Genomic DNA, 14,120 nt, shown 5'->3' on the forward strand with positions numbered 1-14,120 from the left:
CATAGTGAAACATACATCAGAGCAGAGTTGAATGTAGTTTTATCCTTGCTTTTAGCCCTGTCCATAGGTAGTTACAGTGTGGCTGGGCAGAGACAGGAGTAAGGGAATAAGCCAGGCAAAGTTCGTGGGTACCTAACATCAACTAAAATGTCAGAAGCTGGGAAGGAGTCCTGGATGGGTCTACAAGCCGGGTGAGGGAGAGGAGAGAGAGAGAAAGAAAGAAAGAAACTGAGACAGAGGCAGGGTGAGAGAGCGTGAGAAGGGGTGTGAGAGAGATGGGGCATGGGAATGAAAGGAGCATGAAAGAGAGAATGAGGTGAAGGACAGTGAGTGCAATGGGGCAAGAGAAAATGAAATAAAGCATGAGAGCGAGAGACGGAGTGAGAGAGATGGAGCAAGGGAGCGAGAAAGGGAGTGGAAGAGGGAACAGGAGAGAGGGGGAAAGAGCGAGGGTTAGAGACTGACTCGAAATTGAACAACTTGAGATCGAGCAAACCAGCAGATGCTCTTGTGTCTGGGCCAGATCATCAGCCTTTAAAATAAAAACATAAACTTCTAACCAAATAGGAACAGCATTCCTTTGCCTGTGGCCTCTTTTTCTCTTGCAAACCATAGGAAATCAAAGGAATTGTCAGGCCACTAGCAGGTTGTAGGATAGAAAAGGGCCAGCTTTTGAGAAAAGAGTGAAAAATGTTCAGGATGGGTGAGTAATAAGAAGAATGATACTATGTTAATAACGAAGACTAGGAAATGTGCTCCGCAACTAATGGAAAGGGCAAACCGTGTCTGGGGACAGCTACCGGGAAACAGGATGGAGGAAAGGTACTGAAGATTGATGTAACATCAGCCCCCCCTTTCCAGAAATTACGACTGTAGCAGAAAATAAATTGCTGGTAAATTTAAATTTTGAAGAAAATTTGTTTTGAGTGTGGCACAGCTTTAGTTCAAGCAGCTAATTATTCTTTATTTGGGATTTAATGGTTTTGCCCTTGATGTAATTAGTCATTAGGCATCCTAAAGTACTTTTGAAAACAATGGCTTCAAAGGAGAAGATGGGGTGGGGCTTCAAGGGAGGGGTGGGGGAAAGGCCAAATTGATGCATTAAATGACAGAACAGTAAAGGCTACAGAGCCTGGTGCAACAGAACAACAAGCTGGGAAGGCCTGGAGAGAGGGTAGATTTCTCTCCACTTTGCTTAGCATGGCACAGTACCTTGTGGGAAGATGACATGAAGCCAATGTAAAAATAGTTTGGATCTTATATTAATTTGGCAGGACCAGGTTTTAGTGATGCTTACATCTTACTAGGTCTAATTGAATCAACATTTCTTGGACACCTAATCATTGAGCCCATCTATAACTGGAAAGAATTCAACTGAAATAGATCACTGAAGTGAGGGAAACAAACAATTTTACTGAGCCAACCTTAGTAAGTTTAAGGTCAATTAAGATATTACCAATTCCCTAGCAAATGAAAATGTTAGAGGCCCAGAGAGAATTCATGTATTTGTGTATTGGATTCCACTTTAGTGCCCTAAATTTAACCTGTGGGAATTTTTTTAATGAGTGCTATTCCTTTTGACCTTTTGGAATGACACTTTTGGCTTTTAATTGGGAAATTTTCATTTCATTTTAAAAATGGAACAAAATATCCTAGGCTTAGTAACTCTTCACAGATAAAGGCAGCTTTTTCTACAATATCTTTAGCTAATCGCATAGCACAGAATCCATCAGATTCACTTCAGGGCAGGGAAGTCTCAAGAAACAGCTTTACTGGAAAATTCAAATTGCACATCTAGAGCACTGCCTAAACTACAGTAAAATCATTAGAGGTCACCTAGCATGAAGCAACAAAACTTCAGGGAGGTTATTGAAAATATCTAGCATGGCTAGTTTTGAGTGGGGGTATTAAATCCACTTCCCCAAGGACCTGGGTTCCAATCCCGGCTCTGCCACTTACTTGCCCTGTGGCCTTAGGCAAGTCACTTCACTTCCCTGTGCCTCAGTTACCTCACCTGTAAAATGGGGATTAAGACTGTGAACCCCATGTGGGATATGGACTGTGTCCAACCTGATTAGCTTGTATCTACCCCAGTACTTTGTACAGTGTCTGGCACATAGTAAGCCCTTAACAAATGCCATAGAAAGTGGATGAAATAAGGTCCATTATGATCAAAACCTTGAATCTGTACAAAAGGAGAACATGCAGTAGTGACACATTTAATCCCAGGTTGTAGTATTATGGCACAGTAAATTGTGCATTAGTTGGTTCTTCAAATCTGCTATTATTTTTCAACGTCTGAACTTCAGATGGCCCCTGTGATGATCGTGGCGGCCCTTCAACGACTTAACGTTTATTCTAGCCTCATATAGATCCAAATTTAATTTTTTTTTCAGAGGATTAGGGAAGATGTAGAAGCAATGTGGTCTCGTGGAAAGAGTGTGAATCAGAAGACCTGGAATCTAGTCCCAGTTCTGGTAGTGGCCTGCTCTGTGACCTTGGAAAAGTCACTTAACCTCCCTGGGCCTCAGGTTCTTCATCTGCAAAATGGGGATAAAGTAGTTTGTGAGCCTTCTGTGAAATTGGGACTGTCTAATAAGCTTGCATTGACCACAGCACTTAGCACATAATAAGTGTCCTAGCAGTTAAAGAGCCTTTTTCAATTTTGTTAAATTCTTGGAGTGCTTCCTGTCCTACATAAGGTGGTACTAAACCAGAAGGAAGGAGAAACAAGTGAATTTGGTTTGGGGAGGGAAAGAGAGAGTCTTGGGAGAAGTGAGAGCCAGGACTAGGGAAGAGAGATAAGTGGAAGGGATAGTGGACTGAGAACAAAGGAAACAGGAAGGGCCATCATTTAGACAAGAAGTATTGGTAGGTGTCTGAGTTGCAGATAGGTCACTAGGGTCAAAGAGGTGAGAAGGAAATCAGTGACTCCCTTTTGGGACAGGCATGAACCATTTCAGAAAATGGCAGTCCACTGTTTAAAAGTTAACGTGCCTCCGAAGAGGGCAGTTTCCTCCATTCCTTTCCCTCGGATCTGGCTCAGTGTATATAATGTCCACATCATACATGGGTGACATTAAACATATGTAGAGCAATTTATGCTTTGATAGTGATTTTCAGGCATCGTTTTCAGGGATTCACACTCACCCTAGAACTTTCCAACAATATGCAGTTGATTTAAACTTGTTAAGACCCAAAGCTGGAACACAATTGACTCAAGATTTTTAAAAACGTTGGAGTACGAAATACACATTGCCAACTAACGTGCATAGATCTGATGTAACTCTCTTGCTATGTACACAGCAGAGCCAAAGAGATGAATCCCAGAACAGTGCAGAGGCATCTGACCTGGGCTGGGTAGAACTGTTCCATTTTTGTGGCTTTGAGCTGCAGTGATATTTTTGCCTAGGCCGCTGAATGGCCGCAGTATTTTCATGTGATCTCCTGGCCTCTTCCATTGGCTCTTCCCCACATTCCATACAGTCACTCTGCTCATCCTTGCAACTCTTGCTATGCCTAGTTAAGCCCCAGCACTTTGCATAGTGTTAGGCACATAGTAAGTGCTTAACAAGTACCGTAATTATTAATATTTTTTCTACCTCAACAACTTTCTTTGGCCTGTGTGGCATTATATCTTAAACTCTAATGTGGGTGGGGCAACAGATGAGTGGCAAACTGACCTGCTGCTGCCCAGATCTTTTCTTTGGGATACCACATGGCACTGCTAACCCAGAGGTGAAACAAAAAGTGTCCCACAAGTGTTCCAAGTGCTGAGCCTCTTATTCCACTCTAATACACTCTTATTCCCTCTAAACTGGAAACTCATGGTGGGCAGGGAACACGTCTGCCCACTCTGCTATATTGTACTCTCCCAACCACTTAGTTCAGTGCTCTGCAAACAGTAAACCGAGGTAAGTGTGACTGATTGATTCCTCTGCCCCAAAGCCTCTAAGGTTGGCCTAGGGAAGGGAGAGTTGGGGGGCTGGCAGGGGAGGGGGTGGCAAAGCTGGGACTCTGACCAGGTCCTCAGACTTCCCAGGGTTGAGCTCCTAGATTGCTTCCACTTTGGCAGCTCTCAGAGCCCTAGAAGTAAGCCCCAAACAAGCAACAGATAAGTCCCAGAAATCCACATCTTTGGTTCAGGTCCTTGGGGTCGTAAAAAAAAAATTACAAAATAATCTGAAACACCTGGATTTTCAAAGGGCCAGATTAATGATACCTGGGACCCAGGGCAAGGCCGTTTAGGGAGAGTCTTGAGGAGACTCAGAGCAGGGGGAGGGGGATGTTAGAAGTTTATAAGTTACACATTCCCCTGCTTTCACTGGGCCCCTACTTTCCTCCCAGGCTCTCAGGCAGAGTTGCACTCTGAACCGGTTAGAGTGGTGTAGAGCCAATTAGCGTAGGTTTCAAGCTAAAGAGGAGAGTAGTATCATGGTGGTAGCAAATGCAGCTTGTGTGAGCCACCCAACCAGACCTACACTGGTGCAGTCAGTTGTATTGCATGCTCACTGTGTGCAGAGCACTGTTCTCCAAGCCCTTGGGGGAATACAATATAAAAGAGTAGATAGACACGTTCTCTGCCCACAGCACAGTGAAGCGGCTACCCTCTACGGCAGATTCAAGGTCCAGAGCCATTAGAGTAAAGATTTATGATTTTAGAAAGCGGGATAGGGAAAGTGAGCTGGATACTAGTTGGGATTCTCCCAAAAGCCTCAGATTTTAATATGTGGCTGTTCAGTATAACTAGGGGTGTATTATATACGAAACTGTCCTTCGTATTCACCACTGACGATGAAATTCACCTAGGAGTGCAAGTATGGCTTGAAAGGCCAATAATAATAATTATGGTATTTGTTAAGCATTTACTATGTGCCAAGCACTGTTCTAAGTGCTGGGGCAGATATACGGTAATCAGGTTGTCCCACGTAGGGAGAGTCTTGAGGAGACTCAGACTTTAATCCCCATTTTACAGATGAGGTAACAGAGGCACAGAGAAGTTAAGTGACTTGCCCAAGGTCACACAGCAGATAAGTGGCAGAGCCGGGATTAGAATTCACATCCTCTGACTCCCAAGCCCGCGCTCTTTCCACTAAGCCACGCTGCCAATACGAAACCCACAGTCCCAGCCACACTGCACCCTGAAAAAGGCCACCCTTTGTTGTATTGTCATGTTTGTTTGCAGCACCTGCCACTGTTTATTCATTCCATTCTTTGTCTCTCGTTCCTTGCTAAATTTTTGTTCAAAAAGAGCCACTCCTTCCTTGAGAGCAGTGTACCAGTGCTGGTCAATCCTCAGTAATTAATTCCCACTGTTCTGCTGGGATGCAGCATTGTCTGAGGCTTTACTTGACCATGTCCTTGGAACATTTCCTCTGCCCTCCTTACTTTCCGTTTCCCAATTTCAGCTCCCTCTATGGCAACTGTGTGGGTATCCTGCTGTCACTCATTTTCCTCACATGTCCCACCTACAGTACGTGTTAATGTGAACATAGCTTCGACGTTAAGAGACTGACTACATTCCAGAACTTCAGTGTTTTTAATCTTGTCAGGCCATGTGACATGGAGTATGGCCCATAAATAATGATGGCATTTATTAAGCGCTTACTATGTGCAAAGCACTGTTCTAAGCACTGGATGATGCTGTTGGAACTGCTCAAGAAAATGGATGTGGTTCATTCATTCATTCAATCATATTTATTGAGCACTTACTGTGTGCAGAGCACTGTACTAAGCGCTTGGGAAGTACAAATCGGCCACATATAGAGATGGTCCCTACCCAACAATGGGCTCACAGTCAAGAAGGGGGAGACAGACAACAAAACAAAACAAGTAGATAGGTGTCAATACCAACAGAATAAATAGAATTATAGCTATGTGCACATAATTAATAAAATAGAGTAATAAATATGTACAAATATTTCCCATTTGAAGTCCAGACCTCACAGCCATAGAGAAGGTTAGACAAACCACAGCTCTGTAGACCTTCAGTTTCTTCAGCAGCCAGACCACTGTACTCTGTTTGTCTCCCAAAGGATGTACTGGCCTTCTTGACTCAAATTTTTTTCTTCCTTGTCTACCACTGCATCATCGGTCAGTGTGTTTCCTAGGTAAAATAATTCTGTGATAGTGTTTAGGTCTGGGATGTCAATATAAATTTTTGGCTCAACGCATGGCTTCCCTGGTGGAGGCTGACACATCACCTTTGTTTCATCATCATCATCAATCGCCAGCCCATAGCATCTCACTGATTAGGCGAATCAGTTTACAGGAACTATGAGTACTTGAAGGTTAGATTCTCTGGAGTTGCAAGTCCAGCCTGATTAAGGTATTTGTTTCTGTACACATAAACCTCATGCAAAACTAGCTTAAGAAATAGCTAAGTGCATAGCAATGGAGAAGTAACTTGTGACTGGGATGGTGATTTCAAGGCCAGGTCTGTTCCTAGTCCTAACAAAAAGGAGAAGGCAAGTCATTCCTATACTTTTGCCCACAGGTGAATCATGAGATTAAATTAGAATCTCTAAAGCATCCTGGACACCCATGGTTGGACAGCATGTGTTTGGGTGGTGCTGGCTGTTGAATTGAGTCAGGATTCAAAGTCTTGGTAATCTAAACTGTCTCATGCTCAATATCACAATCGGCCGCATTGTAAAGTATCTTCTGGGTATCAACATTTGGATTAATTGTAGTCCTGGAGGGACTGTTTTAATTTAGGAAGGAATAACCAATGTGTTCTACATGGTTTTTTACCCTGGTGAATATTTTGCTTACTACTATGTTCTTCAATATGTTGTTTTAAAGATCACCATTATCATCAATATTGAGTGTTCACCGTGAAAAGACTAATATACTGGGTGATTGAGAAAATACAATAAATGTAAAGATGGGGTCCCTGTCTTTGAGGAGCTTTAAAATCTAATGAACCATAGAGAGAACTGGAAGTGTATGAATTTCATATGAGTTGAATGACACAAATAGTCCCTTTAAAATACCTAGCGCAACTAGTGCCATGTACCCAGTGGGCACTTAAAAATATTTATTGGCAAATAGTCATTAGCATAACTCTTTGGTCATTATCCCTCATTTAGAAAATAATGATGGTAATAACTTACCTGAAATTTGGGAAAATGTGAAAAAGCCACATTAGAGCCTCCCTCCAAAATTATTAGAAAATGCCAAGTACATGAGCCCTGTGTAGAACAGGGGGCTGTGTCTGATCTGTTCTATGCTGTTGAAGTCAAGGTCTGGATAATTGAGGAGTTTTGCACTGAATGTAACAAATATCGTTTTGTTTAAGACCCCAGTGTGAAAGTCAATCTGGAAATTAGAATCAACAGGAAATTAAAGGCTATGTACAGTAGTATTGTGGGAAGTTGTTGGATGATTAACTTTCTAATATTACTCCTTTAAATAGATGTCAATTGTCTAAGGAGAACATTCACACCCTAATCTAATCTGTGCTTTTCTTATTTTTGCGCATTCTTCCAGTTTGACTGTAATGGTGTTTGACACTTAGTTTTCCTAAAGAGGGAGGGAAATAATTAACAATATAAACCTTGACGAATTTTGGAGTGGAGTTGAAGTAACCTCTAGTTGATGGTGAATTATTTTGTTTCACTTTAGGTTGCAGAATTGTCAGCAATAAACCCTGTATTATATTAAATTATCCTTTTGGAGGAAATTTTCCCCATGACTTGAGGCACTTATTTTTTTATGGTATTTGTTAAGCACTTACTGTGTGCCAGGCACTGTTTTAAGTGTTGGGGTAGGTACAGAGCAACTAGGTTGAACACACTCCATGTCCCACGTGGGGCCCACAGTCTTAATCCTCATTTTACAGATGAGGGAACTGAAGCACAGGGCAATTAAGCAACTTACCCAAGGTCACACAGCAGACAAGTGGCGGAGCCGGGATTAAAGCCCAAGTCCTTCTGGCTCCCAGGCCCATGCTCTAACCATTAGACCACGCTGCCTTTTCATATATCTTTTCTGTGCTATTGTTCACCTCCATCTCACCATCTTTTTAAAGATGGCTATTATTTTTGCCACAATTTAACCCAAACCACTGTGTCTCCTTTGAGGTCCTTCATCCTACTGAATATTTACATAGCATATATATATATATATATATTTTTGCCACAATTTAACCCAAACCACTGTGTCTCCTTTGAGGTCCTTCATCCTACCGAATATTTACATAGCATATATATATATGGCCTGAGCACCAGAAACCTAGTGTTATATTCACTATTGAGTTTATCTTGCCAGCAACTTGGTAGGCGTGGCATTTTCTATTTTACAGAGGAAAAATCAGACGTACAGAGAGATGAAATGACTCACCTGACTCCCTAAGAGAGCCAGTGGCTAAGAAAGGATTAGTGTTTATGAGCTATATACTTTCTTAGATGTCGGCTGCCTCTACCTCACTATCTCTTCGGGCATTTCTGAAATGATCCTCTTTAGCGCCTATCAAACACACACTGTCTCCTCTGCTCTTAAACCTGTGAAAGGTCAGGTAATGGAAGGTGGTTTAGTAAGCCTGCTAATTGCATTTGACCCAAACTTGCCCTGTGGAATGAAAACTCGAACACAATAAACTTGGTTGGAGAGGCCAGCTTTTTCACAGATCAAGCCCTCCCAAGGCAAGTGACCTCAGCTAGTAATTTGGGCAAAGGTTTGAAACTGTAAGCATATGTATACCTTAATCTCTTTAGCAACCATAATTTTAATTAACATAAAATAATCTAAAGACAAGCTGATTAGGCACCATGTTGTAGGCTGAACAAAGAATTGCGGATAGAGAAACTTCAGGCCATTCCTGCCCCAGCGAACGGCACTCCCTTTAATCATTTGAATGAACTTAGCTCAATCTTTCTTCCTTTGCAAGATGTTCTTGGAGCCTGAAAACAACAAAAATTCCAAAAGCTTTTGCTAATTAAAAAGTGTGTGTGTGCGGGGCGGGGAGGAGAATAACAACCAATACTGTTATACATTATGTCAGTTAAATCCTCCCTTTTTTTTTTTTTGGAAGTAGAGACCAAAATCTTTCACAGAGCGTATGATTCACACCATATTCCAGTAAATTGATGCCTGCAGAGAACTCTTCATTCATTTCTCTTGTGTGTAATATTGTGGGAGCCTTAAACCCGTCATTCCTCTAAGAGACAAAAGAAGAAGAATTAACTAAAGCCAGGGTTGTTGCTTTTTATGATATGTGGTTTTGTTTTTAAGAGCAGGGGAGTGCACTGAGAATTGTGAAGGCAACAGACTGAAAAATCCTCAACTCTGTAACAAAAATCAGATTTCTTTCCCTCTTTCTTCCAAGTTCTTATTTCACATGCAAGTCTGAGGTATAAAATATTCTTCAGACTCTTAAGGAAGCCGCAGTAGTTCTTGTTGTTTTGGGGTTTCCCGAAGAGAATCGTGTTCAGAATGTCAGTTGGTTGCCAGAAGGTTTATTGTGCGGACTAAATAGCACAACCAAATAGACACCACCATCTCAGTATTATTATACATGTTATTTACTGGGGTTTCCCTGAAAAAAATTTTCAGAATTGTTTCCCTGTGAGTCACTGACCAAGTGATTGTTTTTAGAAATATAAACTTTCCTTCAGCTGGTCAGATGTGGAATTCAGGCTTCTCGTCTTCTGCTCACTCTGGGTCTGCTGTGCCTTCATCTGTAAATGATCATGCCTGCAGCCAAACAGAGCGGTTTGAACCTGGCCGACTTCTTTTCCGCTGAAGAAATCAGCAGCCCAGCCAGACAAGTTCAGAGGGCTCTCTCGTAGGTATGCGATGCGTACTGCCATATGCTAATTACATTAACAAAATGCCTGTCCTTGAGTCTCAGCTTGAACTCTTGGCACATGAAATTGCATTTTTTTTTTGCCCCCTCCCTCAAGATTTTGGGTAGTTTTACATTGCCCAGTAGTAGTGTTGCCTTGCACTTGCCAACTTGATGGATTTTGCCCTGCCTCCGGTCTGCTATGCCAAAAGAGGAACTATAATTACTCACCTTGGAACACCAATGTCTTGGTGGCTTAATGAAGAAATGAATATCAAGTGACATAAAAGTTGACCGTCTTTCCCTCAGTTCCCTCTCCTTGGCATTGTTAAAGACTATTCCCGAACCCCTTCCCACACTCTTTTGCAGTGGCTCTAAGAAGCCTTGCCGAATGCGGCCGAGTCACTTTCAATTACCTCCTTCTACTGCTCTTGATTTTGAGCCCAACTGATGGCGCCAGAGGCTGAACCACAGGAAGATCTACAAGCCCCTGATTTGCCAGGCAGAATCTGCACAGCTTGTTATGCTTTCTCACAACATTTTTATGATGAGACTTAGCAAAGGATCCAGCCCAAAAGGGAGTGGGTAAGGAACTACGTGAAAACCTAGTTGACTCAGTGCAGCCAAAAGGTTTACATTTTTGAGAATTAGCCACCAAACTCCATTTTCCATTGCCCACATGGATTTCAAAACACACTCACTTATACACCCACACTTACCCGCACTCCCTTCCTCTACAAATCCATCTAGGCACTTTTATATCTAATATATTTGGAAATGCTTTGCGTAATCATTTTTCCTGGAAACAAGGCATTGTCCTAACCAATGAAATCCAAAATTCTTTGGGTCCTTCCTGTTTTCCTAGATTGGATTTCTTTATTTTCAGCTTTAGAGGTTCAGATGGAACAAATGTGCTCATTCCAATAACTGTAGCAGTAAGGCATAACTGCACTGTTGCTGTGCCCATATTTCATAAATCCTTTTCCTTTGCCTAATGAGTCACCGTGTGAAGTGTTACCCTTTTAAAAAGTCTGAAATTTTGAATTGCTGTGTTCTTCTTTTAAAAGTTACAGAAAAGAAGCAAAATACTTCTAAAAGGGGGAATAGAAATGGCCAGGTAGAGACACTGATGGTCAATGGTGTTTGAGCGCTTACTGTGTGAAGAGCCCTGTGATTCAATTCTCCTTTCAGAAAAGAAAAAAAAACAAAGCAAGATCTAGTTTCATCTTATTGTCAAGGAGGGTGATTTCTCAAAATGGTATTCTGGTATATTTTATGATGTTAGGCTTCTTCCTAAAAGGTAAATTAGCAGTGCTAGACGAAAAGGTGTTTGCAGAATAAACTTTTTCAGAAAACTTTGGGTTAAAGATGGGTCCTGGTAGCCTGATCACTGCCCTCTTTCTGGCTCCTAAGAAGACTTAAGATTTCTCTGGTAGTGAGATTGTTTTAAAAAGTTGTGAAAGTCACTTAACTTCTCTGTGCCTTGGTTTCCTCATCTGTAAAATGGGAATCTGTAAATGCCCCATTTAGGACAGTGACTGTCAGCCCTCCTAATCTTGCATCGACCTCATCGCTTAGTGCTCATTAAGTGCTTAACAAATGCCATTGTATATTTTATAGATATAATATATTTACAGATGTACTGTATTGTGTATGTATATTTTCACACACATACACACATATATATGTGCATATATATATATACATATATATATATATATGCATTAAATAAAACAACAATCATCCCAAGAATCCCTGGCAATCAAGCATATTTATTGAGTGCTTACTGTTTGCAGGGCACTGTTCTAAGTGCTTGGGAGAGTACAGCGCAACAATATAACAGACACATTCCCTGACCACATGAACTTGCAGTCTAGAGAGGGAGACAGACATTAATATAAATAAATGAATTTTGGATATTTACATAAGTGCTGTGGGGCTGGAGGTGGGGTGGTGAATGAAAGGAGCAAGTCAGGGCAATGTAGAAGGAAGTGGGAAAAGAGGAAATGAAAGCTCAGTCAAGGAAGGCCTCTGGGCGGAGATGTGCCTTCAATAAGGGTTTGAAGGTGGGGAGAGTAATGTTTTTTGGATATGAAAAGCAAGGGTGTTCCAGGCCAGAGTCAGAACATGGGCAAGAGGTCAGTGGTGAGATAGATGAGATCAAGGTACAATGAGTAGGTTGACATTAGAGGAGCAAAGTGTGTGGGCTGGGTAGCTAGTAGTAGGAGAGTAGCAAGCTGAGGTAGGATGGAGCAAGGTGATTTAGTGGTTTGAAACCAACGCTAAAGGGTTTCTGATGTGGAATGAAGCAATGGTGGCAACGAGGAAGGACAAGGATAACTGACACAAAAATCTCACTTTCGTTATTAACATCCGTTTCCTCCCTCACAAAGCTTTTTGCCATGCCTGTTGACAAAGAGAAATTTTGCCAGCTTTGGATTTTACCTTTTCTCTTCACCTGTCCACCTTTCCACCTTGTAGCAGAGGGGCCAACGATCAGGGAAATAGCCAAGTGGCCAGTAGCTAAGGGTTAGGAGAAGCCACCAGTGGCCTGGTTAATCCATCAGTTATTCATCCCCTACAGAATTGAGAGTTGCCCATTCAAAGGAGTCTGAGAAAGGAAGAATGCACTGACAGTCTGGAAAAATTGCCCATTTTAGATGACAGCAAGGGAGCTGAACACAAGAGCTGGCCTTTCCTCCCACCTCCTCAGAGGTCCCTGCCTTGTCACCAATGTCAATCGATTGATGGTATTTATTAAGCGCTTCCTATGTGCCGAGCACAGTGCTAAGCACTTGGGGGAGTACAGAGCAACAGAATTAGCAGACATATTCCCTGAACATAATGAGCTTACAGTCTAGAGGACGAGCTAACAGTGCGGGTCCGATGGGGCAGGGGGGGCAGCGTAGCACTATGGAAGAGCTGCGGGCCTGAAAACTGGAGGTCCCATGTTCGAGTCTAGACTTCTAGCCTATGAGCCCATTGTTGGGTAGGGATTGTCTCTATCTGTTGCCGAATTGTACTTTCCAAGCACTTAGTACAGTGCTTTGCACATAGTAAGTGTTCAATAAATCTCAATCTCTCATCCTATCCCGGCTGGATTACTGCATCAAGCCTCCTCTCTGATTTCCCATCCTCCTGTCTCTCCCCACTTCAATCTGTACTTCACGCTGCTGCCCAGATCATCTTTGTGCAGAAACGCTCTGGGCCTGTTACTCCCTTCCTCAAAAATCTCCAGTGGCTACCAATCAACGTACGCATCAGGCAAAAACTCCTCACTCTCGGCTTCAAGGCTGTCCATCACCTCACCCCCTCCTACCTCACCTCCCTTCTTTCCTTCTGCAGCCCAGCCCACACCCTCCGTTCCTCTGCTGCTAACCTCCTCACTGGGCCTCGTTCTCGCCTGTCCCGCCGTAGACCCCCGGCCCACGTCCTCCCCCTGGCCTGGAATGCCCTCCCTCCGCACATCCGCCAAGCTAGCTTTCTTCCTCCCTTCAAAGCCCTACTGAGAGCTCACCTCCTCCAGGAGGCCTTCCCAGACTGAGCCCCCTCCTTCCTCTCCCCTCCCATCCCCCCAGCCCTACCTCCTTCCACTCCCCACAGCACCTGTATATATGTTTGTACAGATTTATTACTCTGTTTAATTGTACATATTTACTATTCTATTTATTTTATTTTGTTAATTTGTTTTGTTGTCTGTTTCCCCCTTTTAGACTGTGAGCCTGCTGTTGGGTAGGGACCGTCTCTATATGTTGCCGACTTGTACTTCTCAAGCACTTAGTACAGTGCTCTGCACACAGTAAGCGCTCAATAAATACGATTGAATGAATGAATAAATGAGATTGGCAGGAGAAAAGTAATGGGTTACTGTTCAGAGCACTGAGAACAATGCTCTCACAGAGCACTGGAAGCCCAGATGCCCAAAGTGTATTCCCAAACTTTGCAGCAACCATGAATTTACAGAGTGCCAGGCTCCTTGCTGCTCTGATGCACCAACCCATCTTTCTACCCTGTGACCCCCAACCTGCCTACCTGCGCCCTAAGTGATTTTAACGCAGCATGGTTTAGGCTGTATTTATAAGGTATGACTTTGAGGCCGGGCAAGAAAACAAGGTAGTGTGGGAAGCATCAGAAAATCAGCTCGTGTAAAATGACGTGAGGTTAGGTGGCATTCTTGCACCACTCTGGTCCAAAGAAAGTATGCATAATGGGCACACATTTAAATAAAATAGGTAATTTATCACATAGTGGTACTGCCACATTTTCAGATTGCTAGTTGGTCATGCACCGCTGGCTTTGCATTCCCTGATCACAAGTGTCTGGGACAAAGCCA

At 42.7% G+C, this 14,120-nt stretch overlaps 1 protein-coding gene across 10 annotated transcripts in view; it reads left to right on the top strand.

Moving 5' to 3' along the window:
- DNM3 (dynamin 3) overlaps nt 1-14,120 on the top strand; it is a 346,807-nt gene that overhangs the window by 272,891 nt on the left and 59,796 nt on the right. The gene's annotated exons all lie outside the window — the stretch shown is intronic.

Source organism: Tachyglossus aculeatus, chromosome 16 (genome assembly GCF_015852505.1).
Source record: "Tachyglossus aculeatus isolate mTacAcu1 chromosome 16, mTacAcu1.pri, whole genome shotgun sequence".
Lineage (NCBI taxonomy): Eukaryota > Metazoa > Chordata > Mammalia > Monotremata > Tachyglossidae > Tachyglossus > Tachyglossus aculeatus.